This window comes from Equus przewalskii, chromosome 16, assembly GCF_037783145.1.
Source record: "Equus przewalskii isolate Varuska chromosome 16, EquPr2, whole genome shotgun sequence".
Lineage (NCBI taxonomy): Eukaryota > Metazoa > Chordata > Mammalia > Perissodactyla > Equidae > Equus > Equus przewalskii.
The window spans coordinates 20,961,758-20,976,159 of NC_091846.1; the positions used below are offsets into that span (position 1 = coordinate 20,961,758).

The 14,402-nt window shown below is 40.6% G+C and overlaps 1 long non-coding RNA gene across 2 annotated transcripts in view; it reads right to left on the reverse strand.

Annotated features, from left to right (window-relative positions):
- The window catches only part of LOC139076334 (uncharacterized), a 186,899-nt gene that overhangs the window by 129,209 nt on the left and 43,288 nt on the right, over positions 1–14,402 (reverse strand). For both annotated transcript variants that reach the window (XR_011527798.1, XR_011527797.1), the window contains one exon: positions 3,629–3,688. This is a non-coding gene — a long non-coding RNA (uncharacterized lncRNA). The remainder of the gene's footprint in view (positions 1–3,628; positions 3,689–14,402) is intronic.

The following is a 14,402-nucleotide window of genomic DNA, read 5'->3' on the forward strand; positions in this document are numbered from 1 at the left end:
GCCCAAACAGGTCACCAAACCATACTAAGCTGGGAATCTTCTCCAGGATGAAGGAGTCTGTGAATGGTGGATCCAGAGCCTGACAGCCTGGTGTTAACAGAGATAACGCTATCATTTCAGGGCTATCTCCCAACCCCAGCTCAGCTTCAGCCTGTAGAAAAGCTGACGCCCTGGCATAATCCAAACTTCGGAGGTTTCTGAAAATGTACAAAAAGGTTTCATTTACCTAAAATTATGGCCATCAAAGAACACGGACTGAGAGAGTAAAGGGAATTCCTGCTCTGGGAGGAATAAAGACCGCCTTATGCAAGAGCAGGCACCGTCGGCACCTCCTCCCCCAGAACGCTTTCTGCCAAGTAGAAGCTGAGAACTACTTGGTGTGGCTTCAAAATCCCTTACCCACAAACTACTTCCTCCATCATCCTGAAATTCCCATACCGCATTCTCCTTTGGAATAAGACCCTCAAAGATTCCTGCTAAGATGTAAACGTTATCTTGGAGAATCAAACCAAGGAGCTAACACCAGCTCTAAACACACCACAGGTGAAAAAAATTTTATTAGAATGGTTTACGTTACTAAGCAGGGAAGAGACAGTGATTCCCAGGATTCAGAGTAAAAGGCACCACTGCTGCCGCAGGAATAAACCAGGTGTAATGCAGACCTGTTGTCTTTATACCAGCTCAGCTCACAAGAGAAGACAGAAAACAGGTGAAGTCCACAACAACAGCAGATACCACTTCAACACAACTCTGGATAACCCAACATCACAGCTCCCACTACTCACCAGCATGTGTCACAGTTTTATCTAGAAACTTAACCACATATCTCCTCCCTTTCTGTCCTTCTAGTTTTGCAGTGAGTCTCCACAACAGGGGAGGGAGGGATGGAGACGGTTCCACTAGCACGAGCCTATAAAACAGAGAGGGCCTTGCCTCTCCCACCTTACAACCTCCCCCATGATGACAAGGACTGTCCTGTCAGATGCCCCAGTATCCTGGACCCTAAGAGGGAAAGTTTTCAAGAAATTAAACAGGACTTCTCCTTTTAAGTCTGCAGACCCTGGATGAATAACTAATGCAAAGCAGAATTTGTGTTGACATTCAGACAAATTTTCAGTTATATTTCTGTTAGGTAAAGTGAGCCTTTACTATGTTTGTGTTTCTGCATGCTTTTTCACCACTTTTTGGCACAAATATGAAGATACTCCCAAACTTTTACTTGCCTGGGATGCTAGGATACCCATATGCTCCATATACCCATGCCCCATCACAGAAACCAATTCATCCCGGTTCTTACCTCCAAGTGGTTTCCAACCACTTTATCTTTGTTCCCCCCTGTATTTTAGGGTATTATAACTTTATAAACTATTTGAAATTCTTTTTGAAATTAGGCAGTGTAAAACTCATGAAATTAATAATTGGGAAGTTTACAAACCATATTTCTCTACATGCAGACGTGCTATAAACCGGGTGGTATAGTGAAAAGCACGCTGGGATGGGAGGTGGGACTGGGGTCCTACTGGTGACCTGCCACTGCTGGCAGAGCTCTGAGACCCTGGAAGCCTGTGTCTTATGTCTGTGTTGGGAGGGGCGCTAAGTGAGAGCTCTCCAAGGACCATTCCAGATGCCTGGTTCCATATTTGGAAGGATTTATCAAAGGGAATTTTGTCATCTTTCTACTTCCTCTCTTCAGAAATCTTTTTCATGTAACATATGTGTCTAAAATGAGTAGCAGAGACAGGAGCTGATGACATAGCTCATGTTCGGAAATACTGTGAAAATAGAGCTGAGCAGCCATCGGGAGCACCATGAAATGTGGAGCCACTTTCTGACTTGAAATTCTTCACGTACAGATCTAACTGACCACAAAAAAGGCACAATCTCTTTGAACCTACAATTATCTCCTTTGCTCCCCCTCTTTGTAATTATCAACCCAAGTACAAGTTGATTGTGGTTGTGCTGCTGCCTGTGAATGTGGCTGACTGGCAGGTCAATGAATGACCTTGGGTAGCTCTGCCCACACCAGGGGAAATGTTGGAAACACTGAACAACTAGGACAGGGTCCCAGCCAATCAGAATGGGCACCCAATCAACAGCACAGACACAGACAGGCCTGCCACACAAGGACATCCTGGCTGAGGGTCAGCCCTCTCCTGTGCCACCTCATACTCCTGTTCTGGCTCTTCACAGAGGAAGGAGGACATGGAGATACAGTTGGGTGGTACTGGGCCTGTAATTCTAGCCTTGGTGACTCCAGAACTTCCTAGGGACAGGATTTACTTGCCAAGTGCTGTAATCTGCAAGACAGGCACTTGAAGAAGGAAACCGAAGACTGTTTTTTAAATATGGCCTGCATCCGTCTATCTATCTATCTATCTATTTATCTATCTATCCGTCCATCTATTCATTCTCTCTCTCTCTTCATTTTAATAATATTATAAACACCCACAAAAGAAACAAAAGCTAGATTCTGAACAATAACCTCTCTCTAACTATATGGCTCCCCCATCCTATCTCTCTGGCTTCACCCACCTGAAATAGCTATCATTCTAAATCCCGTGTTCAGCACACCCTTGCTTTTGTTTTGTACAGTTTATTCCATTGGTCCTCATTCACAAAAATTATATTTTCACTTTGGTTGTTTTGATACTATAAAAAGTATGTCATGTTGTTTGTTCTTATTTGGAACTTCTTTTCAGTTTAACATTATATTGCTAAGATTCACCCATATTGTCGTCCTAAAAGTAAAATGACTTCCATTTTCTGATAATAAAAAGAAAGTTTATACTCATTGTAGCAACTGTAGAAAACAGAAAAAAAATTTAAGGAAGTAAAACTCATCAAATCCTGTATTTCTTTTGTTCTTTGTCTTTCCAAGGCATACATAACTTTTTCTCACAAAATTGGGAGATTTTGCATGAACAATAAATAAATAGCTAATTACAAATTTTGATAAGTGCAATGAAGGAAATAAACAGAATACAGTTTATTTTCTGTATAATAATAATGGAGTGGAAACCATTGAATTGTACATTTTAAATGAGTGAAATTTATGTTTTGTGAATTATATCCTAATAAAGCTATTTTTTTACAAAAAAAAGAATAACAGGGTAGAAGGACAGAGGATCAACTTAAGGTAGACAGGGAAGAATTCTAGTTATACGTCACAGAGAAAGAAAAGTGAGAAGAGAATTTGGCAAGTCAATTAATATCTGAAATATATTTGATTTTTTGGTATGTGTACTCTTTGGAGACCCTAACAACTGTCATTAACAATAATCAGTTATTATTGGTATTATTCCTAAAACTATTTTTGTAAAATATTTTAAGAATTGCTATACCAAAACCCTAGAATATTAGCTATAGACATTTAATAAATAAATCATATTTGTAACCTGAGCAAACAAAAGAATAAAACTATTGGAAAACTATTGGATTTTTCTCAGATTTTATACTGGAAAATCTACTTAGACAAATCTTTTTAGAATCAGATAAAGTTTGAGAAAATTCTTACGACATTTTGATCAATTGAAAGATTAACAGGCATCTTATAATGACAGTAAAATCATTTTTGCTACTCCAATTAAGTATATTCAGGAGTTCTGAAGGATTTATGGGAAGTACTTACCACAGTGTCTCTATGAGCTAGGTAGTTCCATCATCATTTTACAGGGAAGGACTCCAGGCCCTAGAAGGAAAACAATTTGCCAAAGTGAATCTTTCACAGCTATAACATCAGTTCATTGTTACTGGTTCACAGCGGTCCACACAGTACAAAGTGGAGATTCAGCAAATATTAAGTTAAATGCATCAATACAGAGAGCCAAGCTGAATAATTCAACTTGACTGCCATCTGAAATCTGACCGATGTCTACATCTTGGCAGAAAAATTACAGTTGATGAAGACCAGTATAACCCATATTAATGAAGACTTTCAGTTACAGATATCAAAATCCAATTAAACCACCATTTTTTAAAGGAGAATGTTTTGAAATCCCGTAATTAGAAAGTCCAGGGGCATTCCTAGTTTAGTTATTACTGGGGTACGAATAACATCAGGGATCTGCCCCTTTTTCTCCATCCCTTAGCCCTGCTTCCTCTGTGTTGACCTCTTTCTCAGACTGTCTCTCCTCAGGATTAGCAAAGAGGGCCAGTGGCAGCTTTAGACTTATACTATCCTTACAGCTAATGAGCCAGCAGAAAGACTGCACCTCATCCTGGACAGATCCAGCAAGAGCTCCAGGGCAGGACAGGACAAGCGGGCTGAGTTAGGTGTCCACTCCTGAGTCATCACTGCAGTTGAGTGGGTGGAGTACCTTCATAGTCCCGGCCTGGGTCATGTGCCCGCCTCTGCATCCAGAGGTTGGAGTCAGCCCCATCAGAACCTCAAGGCCTGAGAATTGGGAAGGAATGGTACTCACAGAGATGTCAGGCAGACAAAAACCTTGCCCAGCACAATGACTACATTCCATGGTTTACTATTCTGACCTTAGGCCTTGGAAATTTATCAAGTGTCATGTCTCAACTACATGGACAGTGCTGTTAACCTGAGATTGTAAAATGATTAGTCTCATCATGGAACTCATAGCTAGAGGGGAAGTTTAGGAAAGGCCTGGAGGGGCCACCTCAGCTCTGAATTTAGATGAGAAATTCCCAGGATGTGATGCATCTGAGTGTTAGAGTCTTGACTCTTGGTTTAGCATATGTGTCAACATATGAATGTGCTGGCATTCAGCGCTGTGTATCAGCACAACTCCACTACAGCTTCCTGACTTGGGATGCAAAGCTGTGAAATTCAATGAAACACACTAACATCTTGGAAACATTCATAATCTTTTGCTGTACATATGAAAACATTAAGATGAAACATCTCTGGACTTCTTTTTGGCAACTTTATGTCATACAAAGGAACAAGATTTCTGTAGGCTATAAGTGCTGGAGTTGATAGTCTTAATTTTTTATATAGATCTCTCTAGATGTTATATTATTTGTTTTCTTAAAACTGTATTATATCACCAGCCACCCAAGGCAAAAAAAAATGTTCATGACAACAAATATGTTTCTTTGACAATACAATTCAGAAAATAACTATATTTATAGCTGTAGTGTATAACTCAATATTTAGCATGATACTCCTGTCAAAGCAAGGTACCTTTTGAAATAAATATTCTAGAAAATAAGAATCTCTCCAACCAGGTTCCTAGTGAGCCCAAAATATGCAATTCTCTACAGTGCCCCATAACTAGAATTTTAATGCTCACACAAGGAAAAATGTACTCTTATTAATGAACCAATAGTGTAACACCGTGACCAATTTGAACAGGCCACCCTTGACTCCTCTGGTGAGAGAGAAGACTATGATGATGGAAGGGGTTCCAATTTGAGCCTAAGCTGTGTCTATGGCTAGAATTCAGACTTCTGGAGCCATGTCTGAAAGATAAGTGCAACAACTCAATTAGAATGTATTGGTTTGAGGAATTGAAGTGAGAAACCAGTTGAAAATAATTCACCTTGAGGTGGAAATATTTGCATGAGCTTGATTCAATATTCAAGCCCCCATCTTAGAGGGCACAGCATGGTGTCAGCCTAGCAAAAAACAGGGGGGTAGAGGGGACACAAATGAAATCCCTGGAAAAGGATTTCTGTTAAAAATGATGGCCTAGATTCACACTTACGACTCTGCTCCATCTCAAAACCCTACTAAAGTAACAATAGAGATTTTCTTAAAGGCATAAGCCCACAAGCATAAATGTGAAGATGGGAAAGGTGATAACAGCAAAAAAATTTTGGAAATTACAAAGCTGATGAAAAAATGGTAACTGACATCACAGAGCAAAGAAAGCTGAATCATAGTCTGGCATTCGGGGAAAGCCCAGAAGCCATCTAATTTATACCTCAGAACCTCCAAAAGGCTTAGGCATCTCTGGAAATAGGGAAGAAGGACAGGCTAAAACAGATTTCTTTAAAAGTTTTCAGATCCTCCCCCCTCACTACCACCCCCCGACCAGATGACAAAGGCTTATTCTCTAGAGAGGGTAAGACAGGTCTCTGGATGGCGAGACAACTGGCACCATTGAGGGTGGGGAACCGTACTGAAAACAGGAAGATGAAGCAAAAACAGGAAGATGGCGAGACTCCCAGGTTCTTCTCTCACTCAGCTCCCATAACACTAACAGTCAGGCTTATACCCTCCGGCATGAGGTGGGACAAGCCTTCTCCAACCAGCGCAAGGGAAAACCTAAAGTTATTAACATCAGAAATTCAAACAGCACAGCCACCTTACTCTCAAGTGTACCACACATACACACAGAAGGGTTTCCAATCTCCTTCTGATGCCCCATTTTTGCATATAAACAGGCAATTAAGGACACCAGATTTTGGAGGAGAACTTCTTTTATGAAAGACAAATACAAAATAAACAAAGAGAAAAAAGCACCCTGGAGGAAACAGACTGTGCAGGAAAATGAAAGCTTCAAAAAAAAAAATCTATCAGTAATGACCTCAGAGAAGCAAAGGAGAATATTGCACTTATGAAAAAAAAAGAATGTGATTTTTTAAAGTATTTGGAGAACAAAAGAAAGTCTGAGAAATTAAAAATGTGACAGCAGAAATGAAAAACTCATTAAAAGGGCTAGTAGTTAAAATTCAAGAAATCTCCAAGAAAGTACAACAAAAAAACAAAGATGGAAAATAGGAGAGAAAACATAAGAAAATTTATTTATAACTATATATAAATATATATTGAAATATATTGATATACAAAATATCAGTATTATCAATATATATATGAATATTTATAAATATATATGAAACACCTCTTCTCCCCACTCCATACCAAAACAATGTGTAGTGTATGTGTGAACACACATATACATATACGTTATATATTTATGTGCCATATATGTCAATCATCTATACGTTGCGAGCAACCACAGGAAGTCTTATAACTTCTTCCTCTAAACAGCTAACCAAGCATGCTACACCAAAGAGACATGGTGGCAAGGGAGGCAAGAGGTACTGCAAAGGATGTGAAGATGGAAGGGACTGTCACCAAGGACAGTGATGTCAAAGAGCAACCTAAGAATCAATAACTGGGGTGCCCTCTATTTTGGGGCCACCATGGGTCACAGTTTAGGGTTTAACTATGAACTCCAGGAAGGCAAGAATGGTGCCTACTTGGATTCTTTAATCAGAGCATTTCCAGAGCTTGGTGCCAACCCCTATGTCAGGGAAGAATTGGGCCACTCAGAACACATGAACACATAGAGGGGAGATGGCCCCCTCCATTCACACAGTGGTCAAGTGTTGCTCACAGCACATAGTTTGGAGGGTTCAGAAGCATGCTTCAGTATTATTCTCCTGGTACTAACACAATTCTATGGAAGCCTGCAGGGGGGACAGACCAGAGCATGGGAGTAAACGTGGCGGCATGGCTCCAGGGATTTGTAGTGGTAAACACAGACCTGCAGGATCAAAGTTCAAGGCATGGCATATGTGAGCCCTCTACCCCACTCATTCCCACAAGCACCATAAAATGCATTTACTCCATGCAATGTGGTTAAAATGAACATCAAGGGCAGATACAAGATTTATTTCTATAAGACGTATAAGACTACCATCCTTGTGGTTGAATCTCAAATCATGAAACCAAATATCATTTCAAAATAATGCAAACATCATGAAAGATATACATAGATCCCATTTACACTCTTTTTTTTTTTAGGAAGATTTGCCCTGAGCTGACATCTGTACCAATCTTCCCCTATCTTGTATATGGGTCACCACCACAGCATGGCTGACGAGTGGTGTAGGTCTATGCCCGGGATCTGAAGCTGTGAGCCCAGGCCGCCAAAGCAGAGCACACGAACTTAACCACTAGGCCATGGGGCCGGGCCCCCCAATTACACTTCTTAATATCACCCTATTCCCTGTCCCTCTTTTGCCTCCGCATACTAAAATGGCTCCCAAACCTCTCTCCCCAGTACTTAACCCCAAATGCTCTTCCAGCCCTTGCCCCCAGGTGCCCATTGGATAGTTCACCTCTCTTCCCCCAGGCACAGAAAAGAAAGATCCTGCTTATGAAGGGGGACAGGTTTAAAAACTGGAAGTGTTCTTATATTAATAACCTTATTCTATCACATTGCAAGAAAGAAACATAAAAGGCATTAGCCAAAGAGTTCTTCTAAGGTGGCATGCGTGTGTATGTGCATGTGTAAGACAGGAAAGATTTAAACATGTTTGAAGACAGGTGACATTGTTGGGCACACCTGCATTCTATAAACTGGATTTAGGAAGAGCAAATGGCTATCAAGAGAAATTGTGGAGAATGAATAATGTATAATTCATAACTTAGTCAAGTCTGTTCACACAGACAGCTCCAACATCAGTGCAAACACAAAGAATAAATATATTCAACATCAATAAAGCCATTCTGAAGTTGAAAAGGAACTTGGAAAATCAAAACTCCTGTTGTTTGGGATAAATTTCCTCCAGTGGATTGAAAGCCAGCCTGGGGGGCAGCCCACAGAAAGAACAGATGGCCAGAGATATGACCACTGGCTTACATTGGCTTCTTCAAGCTTGCTATAAAAACTTAGAGAGAAAAGAGAAACCATAATAAGGCCAGGTTTGTTATATTTCACTTGTAGTTCTTTTATTTTGGTGAGATTTTCTTTCGTTTAACTTGACCACACAAATAACATGTGGTTTTGTTTATCACATTGTGAAAGGAAAGAAAACTGGAGCAGAGGTGCAATGCACAGAGGGCAGTGATGTGAGATGCTGTTGTCCTGCAGCAACATAAAGTCAATGCCCAAGAACACAGGCAAACCATAAAAAACGCAGCCTCCACAAAAGGAACATTTTTCTTGTCTGCAATAAGTAAGTATCACTTTTATAATCACTTTCATAAAAAGAATTTTTAAAAATATTGAATGGGCCTTCCTTCTTTGTTTCTTTAACTTCTCTATTCTGTATGCATGTAACATTGCTTAAAAATCTCTTGATAGTTCCAAACTTGCTGGTCAGTGAATTCCTTGATGACAATACCAGTGCTTGAGAGATTTCAAATGGCTGTGACACTGTTTAGAGGTATCATTGGGATGTCATCCCTAAAGCATACAACAGCACCAACCTGCAATAGTTGTTCCAGGTTCAGCTAACTGACAGCTTGCCTGTCACTGACTTAGCAGAGGCTTCGTGCCAAGAAACTCCTGCAACGCTTGACATTTGACCATTCAAAGAGAGAATACAAGAAAAGCAAGTGGTAAAAGTAATGCTGTAGTGAGAACAAGAATGAGTCCATCATGCTGGTTGTTGCGGTACTTTCCTTGAAAGAAAAACACTTTACTCTTGAGAGATTTCCATTCTAAAAATAAAGAACACCAAAAGGAACACATAGTCCAGAATAGATGGAAATATTCAGAGACTGAAAAATAAAAATCTGTTGACCTTTATTCTGTTAGGCACGTTGTCAATAGGATTCCTCAAGACAAGACCTATCTCTTTCTCATTAGCTTCCCAGTTGCTCACAAAGAGTCAGAAGGGGTCGCGCCCCCACAGCTTTTCCAAACACTGATTCATTCCAATCTGAGGGAGTGCTGGCCGGGCAGACCTGCCTCCAGTGAACCTGTGTGTGAAATTAAAGATTCTGTTGACTCCTATTCTCCCTTTGAACAGCAAAACAATATTCCCCTTAGCTTGAATTCTTTGTTTCACATTATTATATACATTCTCCACTTTTTCAGGTTATCAACTCGTCGTGTGTGCAGAGTCATGTTAGAAGAGCAAGTATATGTCTACTCTTCTAACATGGCTTGGATGTACTTAGTGGTGAATTCCTGAGTACAGAAGTTTTGTGTGAATGAGAGTAACGTTCAGTGTCACAACTATGCTGCATAAGGTTAAAACATGTTAGATCTGGCAGATACAGGCATTAAGAAGGCGCTAATTAGTGCCAGACTCCCTGCTCAAAGATGCTGCTGCTAGCATATTTTCCTTCCAGCGAATTACAGTGCAACATGCACTAAATTTTGACAATGAACTATCTCAAGCCTATATAAAGAACAAAACCATTTTTTTCTATAAGAGATTTTTAAATTTCTTTGGAAATGTCTCCGAAAATGGACTTGAAAGACCCTTTTCTGAACTTGCATAAATCCGAATTCTTGGGGCTCTTTCTAAAGAGCATTCTGGAGGGTAGCTCTATGCTGTAGATTCAGAAAGCAGGTGACACTCCTTGGATGATACTCCTGAAGGGCAGAGGCAATACACAGAAACCATGCAGACGAGAGCAAGAGGGGGTCTGCCAATCCCACTAAGTGTGTCCTAAAGCCACTGTGCTCTCTTGACTCTTCCCCCAAACTGATTCTCACCTAGGGAACACTAGCTCTACGTGTGTTTCTATTGAAGAGGCTGAGACACATCACAAGCTGTCAATGATCAGAAGATTGATATCCCTTAAAGGGGAACAGATACATTGGGCAAGAATAGTAAGGTGTATTTAAACAAAGGGTTTGGGGAACTTGCTCCTTACATCAGTGAAGGGCCTTCTAAAAGCTGTGTGTGGTCTGCACCATATTTTCCCAATTTATTAGTGCTGTTCAAATATAAGAGTAGAATCAATTCAATGTGAATGCTGGAAATTCCAGCCCCCTTTCCAAAAACATTCTCTTGTCATCACTTCTGACACTGCTGTTCTAATCAATGTCATATTCCAGACAATAAAATGTCAGAGGAAGAGGAAGAGGAAGAAGAAAAACCTATTGCTCAGAAACCTAACCACCACTAAGCCCGACACCTCCAAATTAGGGTTCTTGCAAAGTTACCACCTCCCTCTGAGCTGAATCACCCCAACTTGGGGCTCATCCTGCATGGCTGGGTAAGGACATTTTCAAATGTCACATCATAGGAAACATCAAGCATCTAATTTCTTCACCTCCCACTCACTCCTCAACTCATTCCAATCTAGCCTTATTACTCCATCCTTTTCACTCCACCAAAACAATTTTTACTAAGGCCACCAAGATCTGAGATGCGTGTCCACATCTCATGTGTCCGGACCTCATCCCACTAGATTTCTCAACAGCAATTGACCCTCATGACGACTACTCCCTCAAAGCCCTCTCTTCCTTTGGTTTCAATGATATCACTCTCCTGGTTTTCCTCCCAGCTCCTCGCTTCTTCTTCTCACTCTCTCTTAATAGCTCTTTCCTCTCTGCCTGGCCTTTAAATGTTGAAGTTATTCAATATTTGGTCCTAAAAGCTCACTTTTCTTCTCACTCCATATACCTTCCTTAAGTCATATTTTCCATATCCATGGCCTGCACAATTCCAGGAGACACTATGCACACCACGGTCTATGTAACTGGCTCCCCCTTGAGTTGTACAGTGCACTGCTTATGTCACAAGGGCAGTTCTATCCACTCCTGTGGCTTTAATTACCATCTGTACATTACTGACTGCAAAATGTGTATCTCAGGCCCTGACAACGTTGAAACTCAAATCCACACATACAACTGAATACTTGAGATGCACTTGCTCATCTCAAAGGAACTATAAATACCATATCCAAAACTGAACTCATGATCTTCCTGGACAAACCTGATCCTCTTTCAGCATTCTCTGTATTGGCAAATGGCACCAGTATCCATCCAGTTGCCTAACCTAGAGCCTGGAAGGCATCCTTGTTATTTCCCTCTCTGGCACCTTCAACAAATGTCCTGTTCGCATGTTTGTTTGTTATCTGCCTCCCTCCACTATGATGTAAGCCATTTGATGACTGGGATCTCTCTCATTCACCGTCACACCTCCAGAACTAGAGGAACGCCTGGAAAATAACATTTGTCGAATGAAATAATAAAGACTCATTGATTTTACCTTCTGTCTATCTCTTACATCACCTCTATCACCACCAGCAGCCTTGCCTAGATTGCTCCCTCAGGTTTCCCCTCTTTAAATATCACTTCCTCAGGAACTGCCTCTGATGTCTCCCACTGGGCCAGGCCCTTTTTTGATGCTGTCCTAGCTCTTCTTACTTACACTTCTTTCCCTATCTGTTCTCCTCAACATTTTTATCTTTTGTCCAACCTCTATCTAAATCTTTCTTTCCTTTTGCATTCCCTCAAAATTCTTCCTTAATTCATCCAAAAAAGTACCAAATCCCAGGTATTCAGCTAGGTTCTGAAAATCCTGAGAAAATAATTTCAAATAAGTAGTTCAGAGAAGGACAGGAGACAAGGACATGCACACAAACATATGATACGGTATGCAACAGCTGCAAAAATAGAGATATATACAAAGAAGTGAGCAAGTACAGAAGAAAAGGTGATTAAACCCATTGGGGGGCGGGGGGGTGGGGGGTGGCCAGAGAAGTCTCACTGAGTGGGTTTTGCAAGGCAGATCTTTCATTCTTACTTCCTTACAGACTACTCCTATATTCAGAGCATTCACGCAAACTGTTTGTTTTCAACATTTTCTTTTAACCCAACTCTCAAGGTCAGCTCTAGACAGTTTGAATCTGGACGACTCTGCCATCCACCTCCAAGATCTCCCCTTTCCATGGACTCACAACACTCTTAAATGTCTTCATTCTCCTTAATTTCTGTTCACTCTCCCCACTTCAACAAGTTTTTTGCCCTTTCTCTCCTTTCTCTTTCTCTGAAATGTAATCTATTGCATTCACTCCCCCTAACGTGTGAAGTTATATCTTCGTAGAGTACACACATTTTACAAGAGGCCCTTGAGAGAAATTGCTACCCTAAGAAATGAATCTCAATATAAGAGTGGCAGGTCTGCTCCAAACCCTTTAAATCACAACAACAGATAAGACCTTGTATTCCGCCTGCAAGTAAGAGCAGTGCTGCCAAAGCAAACACGACTTTCCAAGTTGGCTAACTGTGTGTGCTTCTTGGGTTATTTCTCTTCCCAGCAAATATGAGAGCAACTTGAAATGATCATCACACTCAACTTTTGCAAAAGAGCATCACCTATTGTGAAAGATATTCGATTTCAAGGAAAATCCAACAACACTCAGCTCATCTGTGACATTTGCCTGGACTCCTCTTCATGCTTGGCCAACTCATATGCTTCATTAAGCCTCAGCTCAAACATCACTTCTTTAGGGAACCCTTTCTCTTCTCCTGACTCTCAGTTTCATGGTAGCCTTTGCTTCCCCTCCTTGAACACTTACATACGTGTAATTACTTGTTTAATCTTCACAAGACATGGGTCTGTCTTGTTTTCAGCTGTATCCCCAGGGCTTAACACAGTGCCCGGTACATAGTAGATCCTCACAGGCAGTACTTATTGAAGGGAATTGCTATATCTGTGCCTCTACATGCTTCTATTGCTACAACCATTGCACTATATTGTAATTTCTTTGCTTTTGTGGCTATCTACTTCCCTTCACAGTAAGTCCCTCAAAAAAATCATAAATTATTCATTTTTGAATTCCCAGAGTCTAGCACATTGCCAGGACCATCAATAAATATAGAAAGAAGAAGGAAAGGAAGGAAGGAAGGAAGGAAGGAAGAAAAGAGGAATCGAAAGAAGAGAGGGAGGGTGGAAGGGAGGGAGGGAGGGAAATCTCACGGGTTGACATTTCTACAATTTCAGTAAAGTCTTAATAAGAAGAGGCCTATATGTCTGTAGCAAATCACACACACAAAAATACATTGTAAAAGTGTAAATCAGGCTCTCAGTTTTTGAAAACTCAAAGATTCAGAAAAACTCCCAATTTCTTGAAAGTTTCTTTAGTCAGCATACTTGCCAGGGCCTGTAGCATTCTGATTGCCCTCCTTGTGAAAGAGGAGAAAAATCTAACATTTCTGAGCACCTACTATGTGCCAGGTGCTTTGCATACAGCACAGTTAGTTCAGCAACAGCCTAAATGAATATCCATTGAGTTGCTACTAGGTACCACACACGTGACCCTGGGGATCAAAGATTTGTTGGTATCCATTTTTAAAAGATGACTCATAGAACTGGACACAATATTTCTGTTGAGTTCTGACCAATACAGAGGTTTGGGATGTTCTATCTCTATTACTTCAGCCTAGGATTCCACTAGACCATTTCACTGCTAGAGCCTTTGGGTGGTCTAACACAGTGCTTGTAGCTAACTAACTCTTCTCTAAGACCATTTTAATTTAAACATTCTCAAGTCAGGTTTTCCTCAGCTTGGATTGGGTCAATTGATTTCAAAATCTAAATTGAATACTTCACACTTTTTGCTTTACATTGATTTCACCATCTCTCAAGCCTGTCAAAAATGTTTAATTCTTGATTCTATCCCAAATATATGAGAGTGGCAGCCTGAGACCATAAAGTGACCTTGGGCAAGTCTCTTAACTTCTGTGAACAGAAGTGCCACATTGAACAACTCCAGCAGACACTCATTCACA